Below are 20,004 nucleotides of genomic sequence, written 5' to 3'. Positions count from 1 at the left end.
TTTTTAAATGAAATTTTTTTTTATAGAAATAGGGTAATTTTGCAAATTCTCCAAGATTATTTTGTTTTTAATTCATTTATATTTTCTTTAATTAAAATTATATTCTTCGACTTAATTCTAACGATTTGATCTTCTTTTTTTTTTTTTTTTTTTTGGTGATTATGATTTCATCTTTCTAGTATTGATAATTTGATATTTCATTTCCAATCTAGTATAAACTAGAAAGATGCATACCCACCAAAAAAGAGAGATGGTATTAAAGTTACTAAAAATCTTACATCGTCTGGTCCGAGGGAAGGTTTAGTCTTTACAAATTCGAAAAAACCGTAGCTCACTCTTATTCTAAATGAAAGGAAACGCTCGGTTGATCAAGAAAAAACAAAGATTATTGCATTTAAGAGTAACTGAATAAGGTGTGATATGTGAAAACATGTCCAACTGATCTAAGCCACCTTATCATCAAATCCGAACCCAAGCAAAAGAATTCAATGGCCAAAAGTCAAACCAGTGCCTACAAAATGAAAGTACTGAAGATCACACATGAAGACTATAACTGATTTCCAAATCTCTTGGAGCAGTAAGCTTAAGAATAACGAAAAAATGATTAGCAACCACAAATTAATCACAGTTAGGTATGTCAATCAGGCTACTCCGGCCCCACCCTGTCAAAACCCGTAAAACCCTCATATATTTGAGTCCCGCCCGGTCCGAAAAATATTCGAGCCTATATTTCAAAGTCCGGCCCTAACAGGGCTACAAAGCTTTTTGGGACTTTACTTACCGATCAACTTCTAAGTTCATATTAGTTTTTAAGAACAATATTTAAAGGTATACTATAAAAATAACTATAAAAATAATGCATCAAAATTTAAATAACTTATCAATATTCATTAAAACTAACTTGATTTAAGAGAAAAAATGAAAACCAGATAAATTAGTTACACTTTAACCCAATAAAACATGGAACTAAAATACTTTAAAGTAGATGATAGAGTCCAAATTTAAAATACTTCGATTATTTCAAAATCAAGATACTTATATATATTTAGTTTTAGCTTTGTTCAGTTGTGACATATATAAATAATAGAAAATATCATAGATAAAGATTTTAAAAGTATTAAGTAAAGCTAGTAAGTAAATATGAAAACTAATTCATTAATCAAATCTTCTAATCGAACTAAAATATAAAAAAAAATCAAAATATATTTGTTTAAGGGTTTTTCGGGTTTGTCCGAGTCCAACCGGGTTAAGCCCAAAAACCCTTTAATCCGAATGGGCTAAGCCTAAAAAGCCCGGTTTTTTCTGGACATATATATATTTAAGTCCGAGCCCGATGTTTTTCAGGGCCGGGCCAGACTAGCCCGTGGGCTTTAGCCCTAATTGACATGTGTTAAGCTCATATTAGCTAAACATGTAAACATTGAAATATAGAACCTCAGGCTAACCTTCTCACAAGTTTCGGAAGTTAAGTTCCAATTCATCCAAACGTTTTATTACTTTTCTATCTCAGGTTCCTTCATATTTATCACTGTGACATGACGGATCAATAAGAAAGATAAAACCTCGAATTTTCGCAATTGAAAACAGTAGTATATACCTTGCCACCATAATCCCCATTCTATCTCTATTGAAAATCTTCAACAATATCACTACACTTAAAGTACCATCCAACAAGTGAGCTTGCAGTAGCTGAACACCACAACATATTAACCCTTTGATGCTAAACATTGAACCAATGATAAGTGAAACCACAAGCTAACCTTCTCATCAATCCCCATTCCATCTCTAACTAAAATCTCCACTCCGCTTATAATACCATCCAACAAGTGAACTCTTCTGACACCACCCTCCAAAAAATAATGAATAAGAAAGTTTGGGGGTAAATAAAACAGGGCAACATGGTAAGCTCAAGGACTTACCCTGCAGACGAACCCACCTGCAGCCAGTTCAGAGAGATATCCTTTAAAGCGGCTAAGTCTCCCCTTGCCGCCAATAGCAAAAACTAATATCCTGCACACTGATTTCACTTTGGACACAAAAATTTAAATGTAAAGCAGAGCAAGTTGTAGATGAATCAATAAGATCAATGTACAATCAATAAGATAATACCTGACACTATATATTCCTTTCGATGTAGGCTTGTTTTGCGCTAATGCATTGGAAGGAGAAATATGAACCGTGATATCACAATTCTACGAGTTTTGTTTTCTGATCGTGAAGGTTTTGTTTTGAGTGTTGTGTTTGCGTGTTTTTGTTTTGCCTATTTGAATTATGTTCTCTGCTCGTGGGGTTTTTGTGTGTTGAGGGTTTGTATTGTATTTACTCGTGCATGTAAAGTTTTTGATATGACTGTTGCTGTTTGTTGTTTTTTTGTTTGTTTGATTCGTGGTGTTTTAGTGTACTTTGTATTTTCCATGAGAATTATGTATGAAGTTAGAGATTTGAGAAATGAGAGCAAATACTTCACTTTGAGCGGTTTGTAGTTCAAAGATCCTCTTCTCTTGATTTCACCCAGCAGTAGTTCTGAGAAGAGAAAATGAGACTCAATTAAGACCGCTGCTGCAAAACCTCAAACTAATCACAAAAATAACTCATTGAAAATTTTAAGGAGAGTACTAATCCGGGAGAAGCTTTGGTCGCTACTGCAAATACCTGCAATTTAAGTTCAATTATTTGGAGAGAATCAATATTGTATACATGATAGATTTCATAGATACGAGATCAGCATGAGGATAACTGGTGAAAGAACCACGTATACGATAAAAGAACAACGTAAGTTCAAATATCTGCAGAGAATCAATATTGAGTTTCAAGCAACTCAACCAACAATATAAATAGCCAATAGTGAGAACCAAAAACATTTAGATGCTTCCTATTGTTAGATGGGTATAGCAAGAGTAGAGTAGAGTAGAAAATAGGAAACCTTTTTCTGATATACATCCATGGGTACAACTTATTGTGATTTGGCAAAAGTAATATGTTAGGTAGTACATACCTCCAAAATATATCAGAGAAAAATGTCGAAGCTAGTTAAGAACTCCAACCATAGCTTGCAAAGCCAATTTGTCCTAGACTTCGGTTAAATCACAGAGATAATCAATAGCATTAACATGATAGAGCTCGTAGATGCCAGAACATGAAAAGTTTGTACAACAAAAAAGGTTAAAAATTAAAAGATAGATAACTTTGTTCTGGTGCTTAATGAAATATAGACAAAGAAGATCAAGGAGTAAGGCCGACAACTGGATATAATTCCCTGCATAACAACAACAACATTAGTGCTGCTGTAAATGTATTGAAGTGAAGACTATTATACACACCTAATTATCTAACAGTGTAGAGAAAGAATGTAAGAGTGGAGGTAAAGATATGGTAAATGGCAGTTAAGAATCTGCTTGTTAATCTAGTACCTGCAGATTATAAACTCAATCTGTTGGGTTATTCTGGTTTTGTGCACATCTTGTCTCAAAGTTTATGTCATAGTTTGATTCTATGTGTTCCTATCAAGGTAAAAAATTTGAAATAAAAACATTAAAAGCAATCACAAATCAATCCAAAGCTCGCAGTAGCTTAACAAAAAATCCAATTAGCCCTTTGATGCTATACGTAAACAATGAAAAGTGGAAACTCACACTAGTCTTTTCACCAGTTTGAAACTTAAATTCCAAATTAACTAAGAGGTTTTGTTATTTTTCTAATTCCAGTAAGTCTTCCTCTTTGGACTCTCAGGTTCCTTCATATATTTCACTGTGACATGACAGATCAATAGCTTGTTTGGCAAAAATGCAATCACAAAGCAATCACAAATCAATCACAAATCAATCACAAACCAATCCAATACAAACATAGCTTGATTTGCAAAAATGCATTGGAAGGAGAAATATGAACCTTGATAATTCTACGATTTTTTTGTTTTCTGATCGTGAAGGTTTTGTTTTGAGTGCTGTGTTTGCGTGTTTTTGTTTTGCCTATTTGAATTCTGTTCTGTGCACGTGAGGTTTTTGTGTTTGAGGTTTGTATTTACTCGTGCATGGAAAGTTTTTGTTATGACTGTTGGAGTTGGTTGTCTTATTGTTTGTTTGGTTCATGGTGTTTTCTTTTACCTATTTGAATTACGTGAAGTGTATGTGTTTGAAGTTTGTATTGTATTTAGTTTTGTTGTGTTTTAGTGTACTTGTAATTTCCGTGGGACTTTTGTTTGAACTTAAGAGATTTGAGAAATGAGAGAAAGTACTTCACTTGAGCCCTTCTCTTGATTTCACCCAACAATAGTTCTGAGAAAAGAAAATGAGACTCGATTAAGAACATACAAAACCTCAAAATCATCAGAAAAATAACTCATTGAAAATCTTACGGAGTACTAATCCGAGAGAAGATTTGGCCGCAGCTGCAAAATACCCTGTATCATCTAAGCAAATTAAGTTCAATTATCAGCAGAGAACCAATGTCGCTGCGCACAAAATATCACTTATAATGAAATGAATTAAGCAAGTGAAGCAAGCCTGAGTATGATGAGTAGTAGATTCTAGAAAAGCTTACTTTGCCTCTGCTTGTAAAGCTTGCTGATGAAAGAGAGAGAGAGAGGGAGAGTGAGAGAGTTATATCACTTCCCCATTTCAAGCCATCTTTGTTTAATCTTTTCTATGAAATCGCCTCCCCACTTTTTTTTTGCTCCTCAAAGATCCATTCTCTTGATTGCAACTAGCAATACATCAAATACATCAGTGGTGATCAGTAAGACCGACAACTGGATATAATTTCCTGCATGAAAACAACAACAACATCAGTGATGTTGTAAATGTATTGAAGTGGCTACTATTATACACACCTAATTATCTAACAGTGTGGAGAAAAAAATGTAAGAGTAGAGATAAAGATATTGTAGATAGTAGTTAAGAATCTGATGCATTATTCTGTTTTTGTAAACACCTTGTCTAAATAAGTTTATGTCATAGTTTGATTCTATGCGCTCCTGCCAAGGTAAAATTCAAAAATAAAAACATTAAAAGCAAACTTTAAACATGACGTTTTAATAGTGTTACTATGACAACTACAACTATAAGATTATACAAATATAAAGCTATTACTAAATCTTACAGAGAGTATATGGATATGCTATATTGAGAACTTCAGCAATGTTGAATGCAACACCAACGCCTACACTAAGCATATTGAATTAGACAATGTAACATGTGAAAACAGAACAATAGATTTAAGGCATTATTTTACAAAACAGAAATATTTTGGTATCTGACCTGATGTGATCAAAATAATACCCGGCATTCGTATATTCCTTTTGCTTACGGTTTCCCTACCGCATGTTGCAAAGGCATTGAAATGTTCGAACAACTGAAATCCTGTTTTTTCCCGTCTTGCCTTGGGTATTAGCTTGATTGGAGCCTCTTGAAACCCATGTCTCACAAAATCAGTCTGCAGTACTCGTTGCCACCAGAATAAAGCATCTCAATTTCAAGACCTGACGCTTTCTTCTCAATGTAGTCTGCAAAACTTCAGTCACGAAACGGGTTTTCTCTTAACTTAAGATTTGAAAACACAAAAATCTTGTGACTTTACCGAGTAATTTACCTTCCTGACATTGTACACTACAATCTGACGGAATTACGAGTACTACAACTTCTCCACATTTTTTTTCAAAGAAAGGGAACAAAGCCCCACAAGTTATTATAAGTCCTTGCCTTTCTGCAACCACAGACAAATCCAAAGCTCACAGTAGCTGAACACCAAAATTGATTAGCCCTTTATGCTAAACAGTAAAAAAATGAAAAATGGAACCTAAGTCCTTATAACTAACCTTCTCACCAGTTACGGAACTTAAGTTCCAAATTTATCCGCCTCTCGGGTTCCTTCATACATCAATGTGACATGATGGGTCAATAGCTTTTGTAAGAAAGATCAAACTTTGAATGTTTGCAACTGAAAAAAAGTAGTATATATACATTGCTACCATAATCCCCATTCCATCTCTATTGAAAATCTCCAACAAGTGAAGTCTTCTGACACCACCCTTCAAAACATTAACGAATAAGAAACTTTGGGAGTAAACAAAACAGAGCAACATGGCAAGGACTAACCCTGCAGACAAACGATGTTGCAGCCACTTTAGAGAGATACCCATTCAAGCGGCTAAGTCTCTCCTTACCGCCAATAGCAAAACCTAATGTTCTGCAAATATGTCAAAATAATTTCACTTTCAAAAAGTGAAATTTAAAGCAGATTCATCGTAAGTTTGCTTCCTCTCAATCTTTAAAAGAACATTCAAGTCCAGAGATAAAGGCTACGTAGTTGCTAATGAATCAATATGAAATCAATAAGACGTATTTCACTGAAGAAGTCTTAAAGGATCACTGGAAGACAATAACAGTTAAGCTTGACAATTTAACATGAGAAAGCAGAACGTCGAGTTTGGTATATGACCTCTGATGGTCAAGATAATACCTGACACTCATATATTCCATTTATTGTATGCTTCCTTATAGCCAGTCATCTGCAATGCTTTGTTTCCAAACACTACAATTCTAAACACATAGCTTAGTTTAATGCTTCGGATGGGAAAATATAAACATTTACACCACAATTCTACGAGTTTTGTTATCTGATCTTGAAGTTTATGTTTAGAGTGTTTTGTTTGTGTATTTTTGTTTTTCTTATTTAAATTTTGTTTTCTGATCGTGAAGGTTTTGTTTTGAGTGTTGTGTTTGCGTGTTTTTGTTTTGCCTATTTGAATTCTGTTCTCTACACGTGAGGTTTTTGTGTTTGAGGTTTGTATTGTATTTACTCGTGCATGTAAAGGTTTTGTTATGATTGTTGGAGTTTGCTGTTTTTTTTTTTTTTTTTCGTTCGTGGTGTTTTAGTGTTCTTTGTATTTTCCGTGGGACTAATTATGTATTAAGTAGAGATTTGAGAAATGAGATAAAGAAATTTACTTGAGCCCTTCTTTGTTTTCTGACAACAGAGTCGTTTGCAGTTCAAATATCCTCTTCTCTATATTTCACCCAGCAATAGTTCTGAGAAGAGAAAATGAGACTCGATTTAGACCACTGCTGCAAAACCTCAAACTAACTAGAGAAAAATAACTGATTTAAAATCTTAAGTACCATCATATATATATATATAGCTATACCCTGAATTGCGAGAGAAGTTTTGGCCGCTGCTGCAATCATTTAAGCAATTTAAGTTCAATTATCTGCAAAATCTTAGATACGAGATCAGCATAAGGATAACTGAACCAGTAATTGAAAAGGTAAAACGAATCACGTATAAGATAGACAACCATATTAATCTGGTGCACAACCATAGAGAATAAACTCTTGCAAAGAAGATCACAGTTTGGGAAGATCATAGAGAATAAACTCTTGCAAAGAAGATCATAGATAAATCCCTGCATTGACCAAAGAGATAGTGTTGCAAAGTTGAGGAGCATTGCTATTAGTTTCCCAGGATAGAGAAAAAATGTAACAGAGAATAATAATTACAAATCTATACTCAAGCTGCTACATTGTTCTGGCCTTGTGTACACCATTTTTGCAACAAGTTTATGCTCATCTTTATTTGTATGAGCTTCTGCCAAAGTAATATAAGAAAATAAAAACTTTGAACCAAATATTGAAACATGAAGTTTCGAACAATCTCACCATCATAATGACGACCTAGAACAAGAAAATTATACAAAATATAAATGTCTTAGAAGGGTACAATGCAGGATTCACATCACGTGGCAAAAATCCCTAACGAACTTTTTTAAAAACCGCAGCTCTCTCTTGAATCTACATGAAAGAAATTTCTCAGTTGTTCAAACAAAACATGTTATATGTAAAAACATACCGTGTGTGTGAAGTATTATATCTGAAAACATGTTATCATCGTATTCGAACCCAAGAAAAAGAGTGCACTGGCCAAAAGCCAAACCAGTTCCTACAAATAAAAAAGAACACACATGAAGAAAATAACTGATTTCCAAATCACTTAGAGTATGTAAGCTTGAAATTAAAGAAAATAAATTCCCCTTGATGCAAACTCTAAGAATTTAATTGAATAGGCAAAGTTTGACATGATTAGACATAGATAATTTTCCATCAAATAGAGTGATCAGTAGCACCTAAACGTTTCCCAAAATCATTTCACTTTAGCTTACGAGATGAATATAGAAATCAGATACCTTCAGAAGATAATAGAAATCAGCACTCCAAGACCAGCAAAGCATTATATGTGCTCCTGCTAAGGTAAAATTCGAAAATAAAAACATTAAAAGAATCTGACAACTACAACTATAAGATTATACAAATATAAACGTAATATTACAGAGAGTATTTGGATATGCTGTATGGAGAAGTTCTGCAATGTTGAATGCCATACTAAACAGAAGGAATTAGACAATGTAACGTGTGAAAACAGAATGTAGAATTAAGGCATAATTTTAGTGGGTGTAAATAAAACAGAGCAACAAGGTAAGCTCAAGGACTTACGCTGCAGACAAACACTGCTGCAGCCAGTTCAGGGAGATACCCTTTAGAGCAGCTAAGTCTCCCCTCACCGTCAATAGCAAAAACTAATATCCTGCACACATGTCAAACTGATTTCACTTTGGACACAAAAACTAAAATTTAAAGCAGCTTGATCATAACTTAGCTTCCTCTCAATCTTTAATAGATAAAGCTATGTAGTTGCAGATGAATCAATAAGATCAATGTACAATAAGATAATACCTGACACTCTATATTCCTTTCGCTGTAGGCTTGTTTTGCACTAATGCTTTGGAAGGAGAAATATGAACCTTGACATCACAATTCTACAAATTTTGTTTTTCTGATCGTGAAGGTTTTGTTTTGAGTGTTGTGTTTGCGTCTTTTTGTTTTGCCTATTTGAAATTCTGTTCTCTACACGTGAGGTTTTTGTGTTTGAGGTATGTGAAGTTATTGTTATGACTGTTGGATTTTGGTGTTTTTTGTTTGTCTAGTTGGTATACGTGTGTTGTTTTCTTTTGCCTATTTGAATAATGTTCTCTACGTGAAGTGTATGTGTTTGAAGTTTGTATTGTATTTAGTTTCGTGGTGTTTTAGTGTTCTTGTAGTTTCCGTGGGACTAATTATGTATGAAGTTAGAGATCTGAGAAATGAGAGAAAGTACTTTACTTGGGCCCTTCTTTGTTTTCTGACTACAGAATCGTTTGCAGTTCAAAGATCCCCTTCTCTTGATTTCACCCATCAATAGTTCTACGAAGAGAAAATGAGACTCGATTAAGACCGATGCTGCAAAACCTCAAACTAATCAGAAAAATAACTCATTGAAAATCTTACGGAGTGTACTAATCCGGGAGAATCTTTGGCCTCTGCTGCAAAATACCTGCAATTTAAGTTCAATTATCTGCAGAGCATCAATTTGTATACGTTAATAGATTTCATAGATACGAGATCAGCATGAGGATAACTGAACTAAAATAAGTAATCGAAAGGTAAAAGAACAACGTATAAGATAAACCTGTGCACAGCCATGGAGAATGAACTCTTGCAGAGAAGATCAGAGTGTAAGATAAACCACAGTTTTGGTTGATATAATTCCCTGCAAGATCAGTGTTGCAAAAGTGAGGACCATTGTACCTATTAGTTTCCCAGGGCAGAGAAAAAATGTAACAGAGATAAGTAGTTACGAACCTAAATGTCGATCTAGTACCTACAAACACTTAACTCAAGCCGCTACACTGTTCTGCCTTATGTAGTCAGTTCAGAGAGAGATGTTCTTGAACTCCTCAATCCGAATTGGTTTAAGCAGATAATCACAGGCACTGTGCTTGACTCCTTCCATCACATACTTTGGATCGGTATGTGCAGATAATTACACTACAAGAATCACTCATCATGTCAAAGATCAGAGCTTTCTCTTGGAAATATGAAAAGCTCAATAGAATCAAACAGAACTACACATAGAGAATCAAGTTTAACATGATTACACATAGAGAATTTTCCATCAAATAGAGTGATGATCAGTAGCACCTAAACGTTACCTAAAATCATGTCACTTTAGCTAACGAGATGAATATAGAAATCAGATACCTTCAGAAGATGTAGATACAACTTTTACCTGTAACGTTCATATATGTCAGAGAGCATACGAAAATAGTTCGATTCACAGAACCTCGATTAGGTACACATCCATGACAATTGAACTCTCCAAAAGAAGATCTGCAAAATAGCAAACACGATCATTGTTCCTGCAACTAAAAACCATGACCGATCTTCACCAATCTTCCCGATAACATAATTGGTTCTATAAATTAAACCTGATTTCAATCGAACAAAGATAAACCCTAAATTAGAAAGCGTTGCTCTAAGTTTTATCAATCCACGATTCGCAAGGGTTCTAACGCGTAACCCAACAAAAATTATAAATCATATACAAAGTTAAACCCTAACTAGAAAGCGTTGCTCTAAGTAATCATCACAAATTCAAAATCGATCAATTCAATTTCAAAAATCGATCATCTGGTCTGATTTTAATGCATAAATTGAACCCAAAAAATACTATTTCGTGCTTTTAAATTTTCACCGTGTTTTTAATTGTATCAAAACTCAGTATATGATTATTTACTTGTTTTTTCCTTTATTATTTTATTTGAACTTATTAATTATACAAATATATGATTTACCGTAATCGACGGCACTCTAACAAAATTAAAATGTAACATATTTTAATCCGTTAAAAGTTATATATATGTAATTATTTCCCCCGCGCTGTAGCAACTAACTAACATCCATTCGGATATTTATAAAATTCGGATCAAATTTTTTGGATTTCGGATCGGTTAGGATATAATTGGTTATAATCTAAATTACCCAAAAATTTATCGGACATGACTCTATTTGATTTTTTTTTTTTCCAATTGTACTCAAATAACTCATACTATCCAAGTATCTGGAAAAAAAAACATAGAAATGAGATAAATGATAAGTTCAAAGATCGAATTAACATAAAAAAACCATACCAATATGTTGACAAAAAAAAACATACCAATATATAAAAGTCAAACGTAAAACTGTGTTTGCATAAAAATTTTAAATAAACCAAAGAGAACCATAAAATCCTAATGAAAATGAAGTAACGGAATTCAGTAACATATATCCTTAAAATATTAAACTGTATGTCCTTAGAATATTAAACTGTATCTTATATTTGGGTATCCATTGGATATCGGTTCAGATCGGGTTTAATCTGATATTCCAAAGTAATGAAAGCTAAGAGCATCTCCAACCCATCTCTATTTTATCTCTATATGTGCCCCTAAAAATACAGTATAGAGGCATATATGCTCCAACCCACCCCTATTATTACCTCTAAAATAGATCTTGCTATATTTTTCTCTATATATAGAGGAAAAAATACAGTTTCTCTATATATAGAGGAAAAATAGAGTATCTTATTATATAAACCTTGGTTTTCAAAGTTAGCCATTAACAAGATCGTGACACGTGTCAATTATAAATGATAAGATATTGACACGTGTCGTAACTAATTTTGTTAATATTTGGATAAAATAGAAATATTATTAACCATATCGAAAAAGGAAATATATAAAATAAATATTATAAAAATTATATATTAAAAATTATTAATAAAATTAAACAAATAAGTCAATTATAAATGATAAGATATTGACACGTGTCGTAACTAATTTTGTTAATATTTGGATAAAATAGAAATATTATTAACCCTATCGAAAAAGGAAATATATAAAATAAATAATATAAATAATTATATATTAAAAATTATTAATAAAATTAAACAAATAACCTAATTTCAGTTATGTCAATTTGGTTTATTAATAAGATAGGGATTTAAAATTTATAATTAACAAGAATATATGGCGGTTTTTGTTTACAGAAGAGGATTAAGGTTTAAACTTTAATTGTACAGTTAAATCAGGTTATTTGTTGGTTTCGGTATATAATTGATAAATAAGAATTATGGTTTATCTTTATAAATTAAAATTATGATTTAAGTTTAACAATTAAACGAGATTATATGTCGAAACTTGGTTTTTAAATTTACTAACTCACGTGATCATGATAAGTGTCAAGTAAAAACATAAGATGTCTCAACATGTTATATCTAATTTTGTTAATATTAAGATACAAATAGGATTTTTAAACAACATTAAAAAATAATTATAAAAAATTAAAGAGAACTTTTGACAGATACCCTTTTGGTGTACCCCTTTCAAAAATACCTCCTTTATCTATCCATTTTCAAAAATATTCGTGTTTAAATATGAAAAATTATAAAGTTTTATATGGTTTATAAGGTACTTCTATATAATAACTACTACTTGGAAATTTGATACAAATATTTTATAATGTTTTAAAAGGTTTTAAATCGTTTTTACAAGTTTTATAAGGTTTTTAAGTGGTTTTAAAAGGGTTTATAAGGTTTTTAAAAGGATTTTAAAAGGTATTTATAAGTTATTTTACGCTATTTATGAAAGATATATAAAAATTTAAACATATGTTAAGGTAATTTGTGTGTATATTTATAAGTTTACACTCATATTTGGATAAATTTCAACATTTTTTTTTTGACATCGGATAAATTTCAACATTTATAGTGGTTTTTTTTATAAAGTTTAAAATAGGGGTATTTTTAAAAAGTGGTATGGAAAAAGGGTATTTTTGATAAATTAAAAAGTAAAAAAATTTATTTATAAAAAAATGTGTAAGCTTATATATCTAGACACAAATGATCTTTCTATGTGTGTAAATTTTAAATACCATGTAAATACCTTTTAAAAACCTTTTAAAAATTATTTAAAAAACATATAAAAACTTTGTAAACCTTATAAAAACCTTATAAAAGTCTTATAAATATTTGAATTGAGTCTCCCAATAGTAATGATGATCTAGATGTACCTTATAAACTATATAAAAGTTTACAATTTTTCATATTTGAAAAGGAATATTTTTAAAATGGGTAGAAAATTGGTGTATTTTTAAAAAGGGGTACACCAAAAAGGGTATTTCTCAAAAATTCTCTTTCAACTATTAACCTAATTTTTAGTTTTGCGAGTTGTAGGTTTTACAATTATAAGGGTTATCTGTTGAGTTTATAAATGTGCATTATAGTTTATATTTTATAATTAAACGAGATTATTTATCGGTTTGAGTTTATTAAAGAGGAGTGAGATTTAGGTTTTACAATTAAACAATGTTATTTCTCAGTTTGGGTTCATAAAAGAGAATTAGGATTTACAGTTTAAAAATAAATTAGATTTTGAGTTTAACTAAATACATTATTTTATTCATTATTTATATTTTATAATATGTTATATTTGTTTACTTTTTAATTTATGTATGAATGTATTATGCCATTGAGCAATTTCATTGTCTAAAACATAAGGGTGAATAAAAGATTTTCGAAAATAATATTTTTAGCTTAAATAAAAGATAACAAAGTTCAATATAAATCGTAATATAGTAATTTTAAAATATTTTTAAAGAAAATATGTAGTTTTTTATAATTAATATTTGAAAGATTTATTAATGTTTTCCTTAACGATGCTATAATTTATTTTAGAATCTTTATGTTTATTTGCGTTGTTTATATGAATTTATTTACAAATGACTCTATTTGTATTTAACATCATATTTTAGATTGATGTTAATTTGAAAGAACTTTACCATCATATTAAATAATAATTAATTAATTTTCATAGTCTGAGAAAGATTTTTTGAAAAATTGAAAGTTAAGAAATAACAAATTTTACAAAATGGTATAATCATGTTTTAGAGGATAATTGTTAAATTAAGATTTCTTAAAATATTTTAGCAATATTATGAGTAATGGTGAATAACTCCCAAATACCTCCCAAATGTTTTGGTGATTGTCAGTTTGACATTACTAAATTTTTAAAATTAACGTACACGTTTATTTGACAGTTCAAACCAAATAAAATCTCTTTCCAAATGAAATTAATTTCTCTTATTTTTTCAAAAACAAATTTAGAATTTTTTTTTTAAAAGTTATAATAAATTTTAATTTTAATTTAATTTTAAATAAAGATAACCCGTCCAACGGACGGGTGCTATACTAGTTCTATTATAGAGGAGTACATTGGAGTAAAACTTACTCTATTATACAGTTTCCCTATTTTAGAGGCAAAAATAGCAAAATACATTGGAGATGGTCTACGATCCAATCATTTATTTTCCAAATATCGGTTCGGTTTTAATCCAATTTTTTCGGTTCGGATTTTTGGATTCGGTTTTTATGCCCAAACCTATTTTGGGTTTATAAAATAGTGGCAAGAATTTATAATTTGTAATTACACGCAATTGTATTTTGGTTTGGATTTATAAAAGAGTGGTTAGGGTTTAGATTTTATACATAAACAAAATTATATTTCAGTTTGGTTGATAAAATAGTGGTTAGAGTTTAGATTTTATAAATAAACGATATTATAGTTTTGGTTTTGAGTTTATAAAATAGTGGTTAGCGTTTAGAACTTGTAATTACACAAATTTATATTTCGGTTTGGAATTATAAAAGAGTAGTTAGGATTAGATTTTTTAAATAAAAGAATTATATTTCTTTTTGGGTTGATAAAATAGTGGTTAGGGTTTAGATTTTGTAATTCAACTAAATTATTTTTTGGTTTATGTTTATAAAAGAGTTGTTATGATTTAAATTTTTTAAATAAATGAAATTATATTTTGATTTAGGTAGATAAAATAGTGGTTAGGATTTAAATTTTGTAATTCAACGAAATTATATTTCGGTTTGGGCTTATAAAAGAGTAATTAATATTTGTTTTTTCTGATTTTAATTTTGATTTTTTTAAAATTAATAATAATATGACATGGTATATTGTTGTATTTTGATTTATCAACTAAAAGGGGGTGAATAAGATCTAGGGATGCACCTTAGTATTGCTCGAAAATGAGAAGTATTATCAAAATAAAAAGCTGATGTGTCTCACTTAGAGAGCTTTTCAGAAAGTATTGCATAAATCTCATATTGTTTAATAACTATATACATAAATCTACAATAGACACCACATTTTTAAGACTTTTGTTCTCTGGTCGTGAAGTTTTTGTTTTTGAGTGTTGTGTTTGCGTATAATTTGTTTTGCTTATTTGAAATTTTGCTCTCTGGTCAGTGAAGTTTTTGAAATTATCTTTTGAATGTTGTGTATACGTGTCTTTGTTTAGCCTATTTGAATAATGTTCTCTACGTGAAGTGTATGTGTTTGAACTTTGTATTTTGGTTTCGTGGTGTATTAGTGTACTTTGTACTTTCAGTGGGACTTTTGGTTTGAAGTCAGAGACTTGAGAAATGATAGAAATTACTTCACTTGTGCCCTTCTTTGTATTTTGCAGTTCAAAGACCCTTCTCTTGATTTCACCCAGCCATATTTCTGACAAGAGAAAATGACATTTGATGAAGAACATACAAAAAACCTCAAACTAATTAAAAATCTTACAGAGAGTACTAATTCCGAGAGAAGTAATTTGGCCGCTGCTGCAATATACCCTAAATCATCTAAGCAATTTAAGTTCAATTATCTGCAGAGAAGTAATATCGTATACATGATAAAGGTATATTAGATAGACAACCTTATTAATCTGGTGCACAACCATAAAGAAGGACCTCTTGCAAAGAAGATCAACCACAGTTTGGGTTGATATAAATCCCTGAAAAAGTGAGGACCATTATAGAAAAAACGTAACAGAGTTTAACTAAACCTGCTACACTGTTCTGGCCTTGTGTACAACCTTTTTTCAACAAGTTTATGCTCATCTTTTGTTCGTATGAGCTTCTGCCAAAGTTATAAAAGAAAATAAAACATTTGAACCAAATATTGAAACATGAAAGTTTCAGCGATCTCAGAATCATGATGACAACCTAGAACTATAAAACTATAGAAAATATAGACGTCTTAGAAATCTTACAGAGAGTACAATGCGCAATTCACGTCACGTGGAAGAAAGCCCCATTGATCTTTTTAATCTGTCATGTAATAGAAAACTTTCAGTTTCTCTAAAGACCAAGGACTATAGCATTACCGAATAAATTGTGCTAAAGGCCATACAATGTATTCTATGAAATAAACTTAGTTAAGAACTACATAACCACAAACAATGCAGAGAATTAAAGTTACTACAAATCAATCTTACATCATCTAATCCGAGGGAAGGTTTGGCCAAAGTCTTTACAGTTAAATTCGAAAAAAACCGCAGCTCACTCTTGTATCTACATGAAAGAAAACTCTCAGTTGATCAAGAAAAAACAAAGATTAATGCATTTAAGAGTAACTGAGTAAGGTATGATGAAGTACATACCGCTTAATATGTGAAAACATGTTCAACTTATCTAAGCCACCTTATCATCGAATCTGAACCCAAGCAAAAGAATTCAATGGCCAAAAGTCAAAACAGTGCCTACATATAAAAAGGACTGAAGATCACACATGAAGACTATAACTGATTTTCAAATCTGTTAGAGCAGTTAAGCTTTGACTTGATTACCCATCGATTATGATGAAAATTTTCCATCAAATATAGTGATCAGGTCATCCGGATCACTCGCACCTAATCCTTGCCCGAGCCCAATCATGTCATTTTAGCTTACGGAATGAATAGTCAATTTCAAGCAGATACCTTCAGAAGATATCCAAGTCAAAATGTAGAAATCAACACTCCAAGACCAGCAAAGCATTGTATGCGCGCCTGCCAAGTTAACATTAAAAGAAAACTTTAAACTTGAAGTTTTGAAAAGCGTTACAATGACAACTACAACGATACGATTATACAAGTATAAACGTATTATTATATAAATGATATACTAAATTGAGAACTTCTGCAATGTTGAATGCCACACTAAACACAAGGAATTGGACAATGTAACATGTGAAAACAGAACGTAAAACTTAAGGCATAATTTTAGTGAACATAAATTTTTTTTCCTTCCCATTCCACAAGTACAAACGAATCCAAAGCTCGCAGTAGCTTAACACCAAAACTGATTAGCCCATTGATGCTAAACACGTCCTTATAACTAACCTTCTCACCAGTTACGGAACTTAAGTTCCAAATTTATCCGCCTCTCGGGTTCCTTCATATATCAATGTGACATGATGAGTCAATAGCTTTTGTAAGAAAGATAAAACTTTGAATGTTTGCAACTGAAAACAGTAGTATATATACCTTGCTACCATAATCCCCATACCATCTCTATTGAAAATCTCCAACAAGTGAAGTCTTCTGACACCACCCTTCAAAACATTAACGAATAAGAAACTTTGAGAGTAAACAAAACAGAGCAAAATGGCAAGGATTAACCCTGCAGACAAACGCTGTTGCAGCCACTTTAGAGAGATATCCGTTCAAGCGGCTAAGTCTCTCCTCGCCGCCAATAGCAAAACCTAATGTTATGCAAATATGTCAAAATGATTTCATCGTAAGTTAGCTTCCTCTCAATCTTTAAAAGAACATTCAAGTCCAGAGATAAAGGCTACGTAGTTTCTAATGAATCAATATGAAATCAATGAGACGTATTTCACTGAAGAATTATTAAAGGATCACTGGAAGACAATAACAGTAAAGCTTGACAATTTAACATGAGAAAGCAGAACGTCGAGTTTGGTATATGACCTGTGATGGTAATACCTGGCACTCATATATTCCATTTATTGTATGCTTCCCTATAGCCAGTCATCGGCAATGCTTTGTTTCCAAACACCACAATACTAAACACATAGCTTAGTTTAATGCTTCGGATGGGAAAATATAAACCTTTACACCACAATTCTACGAGTTTTGTTCTCTGATCGTGAAGGTTTTGAGTGTTTAGCTTATGTTTAGAGTGTTGTGTTTGTGTATTTTTGTTTTTCTTATTTGAATTTTGTTTTTCTGATCGTGAAGGTTTTGTTTTGAGTGTTGTGTTTGCGTGTTTTTGTTTTGCCTATTTGAATTCTGTTCTCTACACGTGAGGTTTTTGTGTTTGAGGTTTGTATTGTATTTACTCGTGCATGTAAAGGTTTTGTTATGATTGTTGGATTTGTTGTTTTTCTGTTTGTTTGATTCGTGGTGTTTTAGTGTACTTTGTATTTTCCGTGGGACTAATTATATATGAAGTTAGAGATCTGAGAAATGAGAGAAAGTACTTTACTTGAGCCCTTCTTTGTTTTCTGACTACAGAGTCGTTTGCAGTTCAAAGATCCTCTTCTCTTGATTTCACCCATCAATAGTTCTAAGAAGAGAAAATGAGACTCGATTAAGACCGATGCTGCAAAACCTCAAACTAATCAGAAAAATAACTCATTGAAAATCTTACGGAGTGTACTAATCCGGGAGAATCTTTGCCCTCTACTGCAAAATACCTGCAATTTAAGTTTAATTATCTGCAGAGAATCAATTTGTATACATTAATAGATTTCATAGATACGAGATCAGCATGAGGATAACTGAACAAAAATAAGTAATCGAAAGGTAAAAGAACAACGTATAAGATAAACCTGTGCACAGCCATGGAGAATGAACTCTTGCAGAGAAGATCAGAGTGTAAGATAAACCACAGTTTTGGTTGATATAAATCCCTGCAAGATCAGTGTTGCAAAAGTGAGGACCATTGTAGCTATTAGTTTCCCAGGGTAGAGAAAAAATGTAACAGTTAACTCAAGCTGCTACACTTCTCTGGCCTTATGTAGTCAGTTCAAAGAGAGATGTTCTTGAACTCCTCAATTCGATTTGGTTGAAGCAGATAATCGCAGGCACTGTGCTTGACTCCTTTCATCACATACTTTGGATCGCTATGTGCAGATAACACTACAAGAATCACTCATAATGTCAAAGATCAGAGCTTTCTCAATGGAATCAAACAGAACTACACATAGAGAATTTTCCATCAAAGAGAGTGATCAGTAGCACCTAAACGTTTCCCAAAATCATGTCACTTTAGCTTACGAGATGAATATAGAAATCAGATACCTTCAGAAGATGTAGATACAACTTTTACCTGTAACGTTCATATATGTCAGAGAGCATAAGAATTAGTTCGATTCACAGAGACTTAAACATAATATAGAAGAAAGAGAACCTCGATTAGGTACACACATCCATGACAATTGAACTCTCCAAAAGAAGATTTTGGAATCGATCTGCAAAATAGCAAACACGATCATTGTTCCTGCAACTAAAAACCATGACTGATCTTCACCAATCTTCCCAATAACATAATTGGTTCTATAGATTAAAACCTAATTTCAATCGAACAAAGTTAAACCCTAAATTAGAAAGCGTTGCTCTAAATTTTATCAATCCACGAGACGATTCGCAAGGGTTCTAACGCGTAACCCAAGAAAAATTATAAATCATATACAAAGTTAAACCCTAATTAGAAATCGTTGCTCTACGAAGTAATCATCAAAAATTCAAAAATCGATCAATTCAATTTCTAAAATCGATCAATTCAATTTCAAAAATCGATCATCTGGTCTGATTTTAATGCATAAATTGAACCCAAAAAAAAACTCATTGAAATTGAGAGAGAATAAGAGGAAACTCGTAAGATTATCTTCAAAATCGACAAGGAATCGAAAAGGATGAGTAGAGATTTACCTCAAGAGTACTTTGACGGAGATGATCAAACTCCAGAAAACAGAGAAGATGAACGAAGAAGAACGTTGTGAGAGAGAGAGAGAGAGAGAGCGAAAGATTCAAAATAAAATAATGATTTAATCCATAGTTTATACTTATTTACAGCATATAATTAAGCAATGAGAATCTAGCGGTCCAAAAAAAAATTGAAAATTTTAACGGTCCAAAATAGTGGAGCTTTTGAAATCTAACGGACCAAAAAAAATATTGATTCACTGTTGTATTCGCAAACAAAAACTAACCGTTAATTTTACACTTATTTACTAAGTTGAATTTTCTAACCGTTATAAATTTCTATGGTCGGTTTACAAGTTTTGTTTATACGACACGTAAATGGCGATGTTGA

General features: G+C 31.7%; 1 long non-coding RNA gene across 50 annotated transcripts; it reads right to left on the bottom strand.

Annotated features, from left to right (window-relative positions):
- Nucleotides 1–231: 231 nt before the first annotated feature.
- LOC17887354 lies at nucleotides 232–19,697 on the bottom strand. 50 transcript variants are annotated; one of them, XR_002833734.1, is made up of 24 exons: nucleotides 19,620–19,697; nucleotides 19,099–19,194; nucleotides 18,930–19,017; nucleotides 18,690–18,827; nucleotides 18,518–18,598; nucleotides 18,337–18,403; nucleotides 8,724–9,230; nucleotides 8,484–8,574; nucleotides 8,177–8,235; nucleotides 7,142–7,932; nucleotides 6,945–7,025; nucleotides 6,457–6,536; nucleotides 6,093–6,183; nucleotides 5,958–6,025; nucleotides 5,813–5,864; nucleotides 5,587–5,700; nucleotides 5,256–5,508; nucleotides 5,098–5,157; nucleotides 4,930–4,972; nucleotides 4,540–4,761; nucleotides 4,355–4,408; nucleotides 2,110–4,274; nucleotides 1,446–2,026; nucleotides 232–511 (listed from the first exon to the last, which is right to left on the bottom strand). It is a non-coding gene; the product is annotated as an uncharacterized LOC17887354 (long non-coding RNA). The 50 variants fall into 50 exon arrangements; XR_002833721.1 differs by lacking the exons at nucleotides 18,337–18,403; nucleotides 18,518–18,598; nucleotides 18,690–18,827; ... (1 more) ...; nucleotides 19,099–19,194; nucleotides 19,620–19,697 and adding exons at nucleotides 9,315–9,381; nucleotides 9,496–9,576; nucleotides 9,669–9,854; nucleotides 10,096–10,484 and having other exon boundaries at nucleotides 2,110–2,523; nucleotides 2,617–2,652; nucleotides 2,996–4,274; XR_002833731.1 differs by having other exon boundaries at nucleotides 18,518–18,827.
- Between the last annotated feature and the right edge of the window lie 307 nt (nucleotides 19,698–20,004).

The sequence above is a fragment of the Capsella rubella genome, unplaced genomic scaffold, assembly GCF_000375325.1.
Source record: "Capsella rubella cultivar Monte Gargano unplaced genomic scaffold, Caprub1_0 scaffold_5, whole genome shotgun sequence".
Lineage (NCBI taxonomy): Eukaryota > Viridiplantae > Streptophyta > Magnoliopsida > Brassicales > Brassicaceae > Capsella > Capsella rubella.
This window is presented reverse-complemented; position numbering and strand designations above follow the sequence as displayed.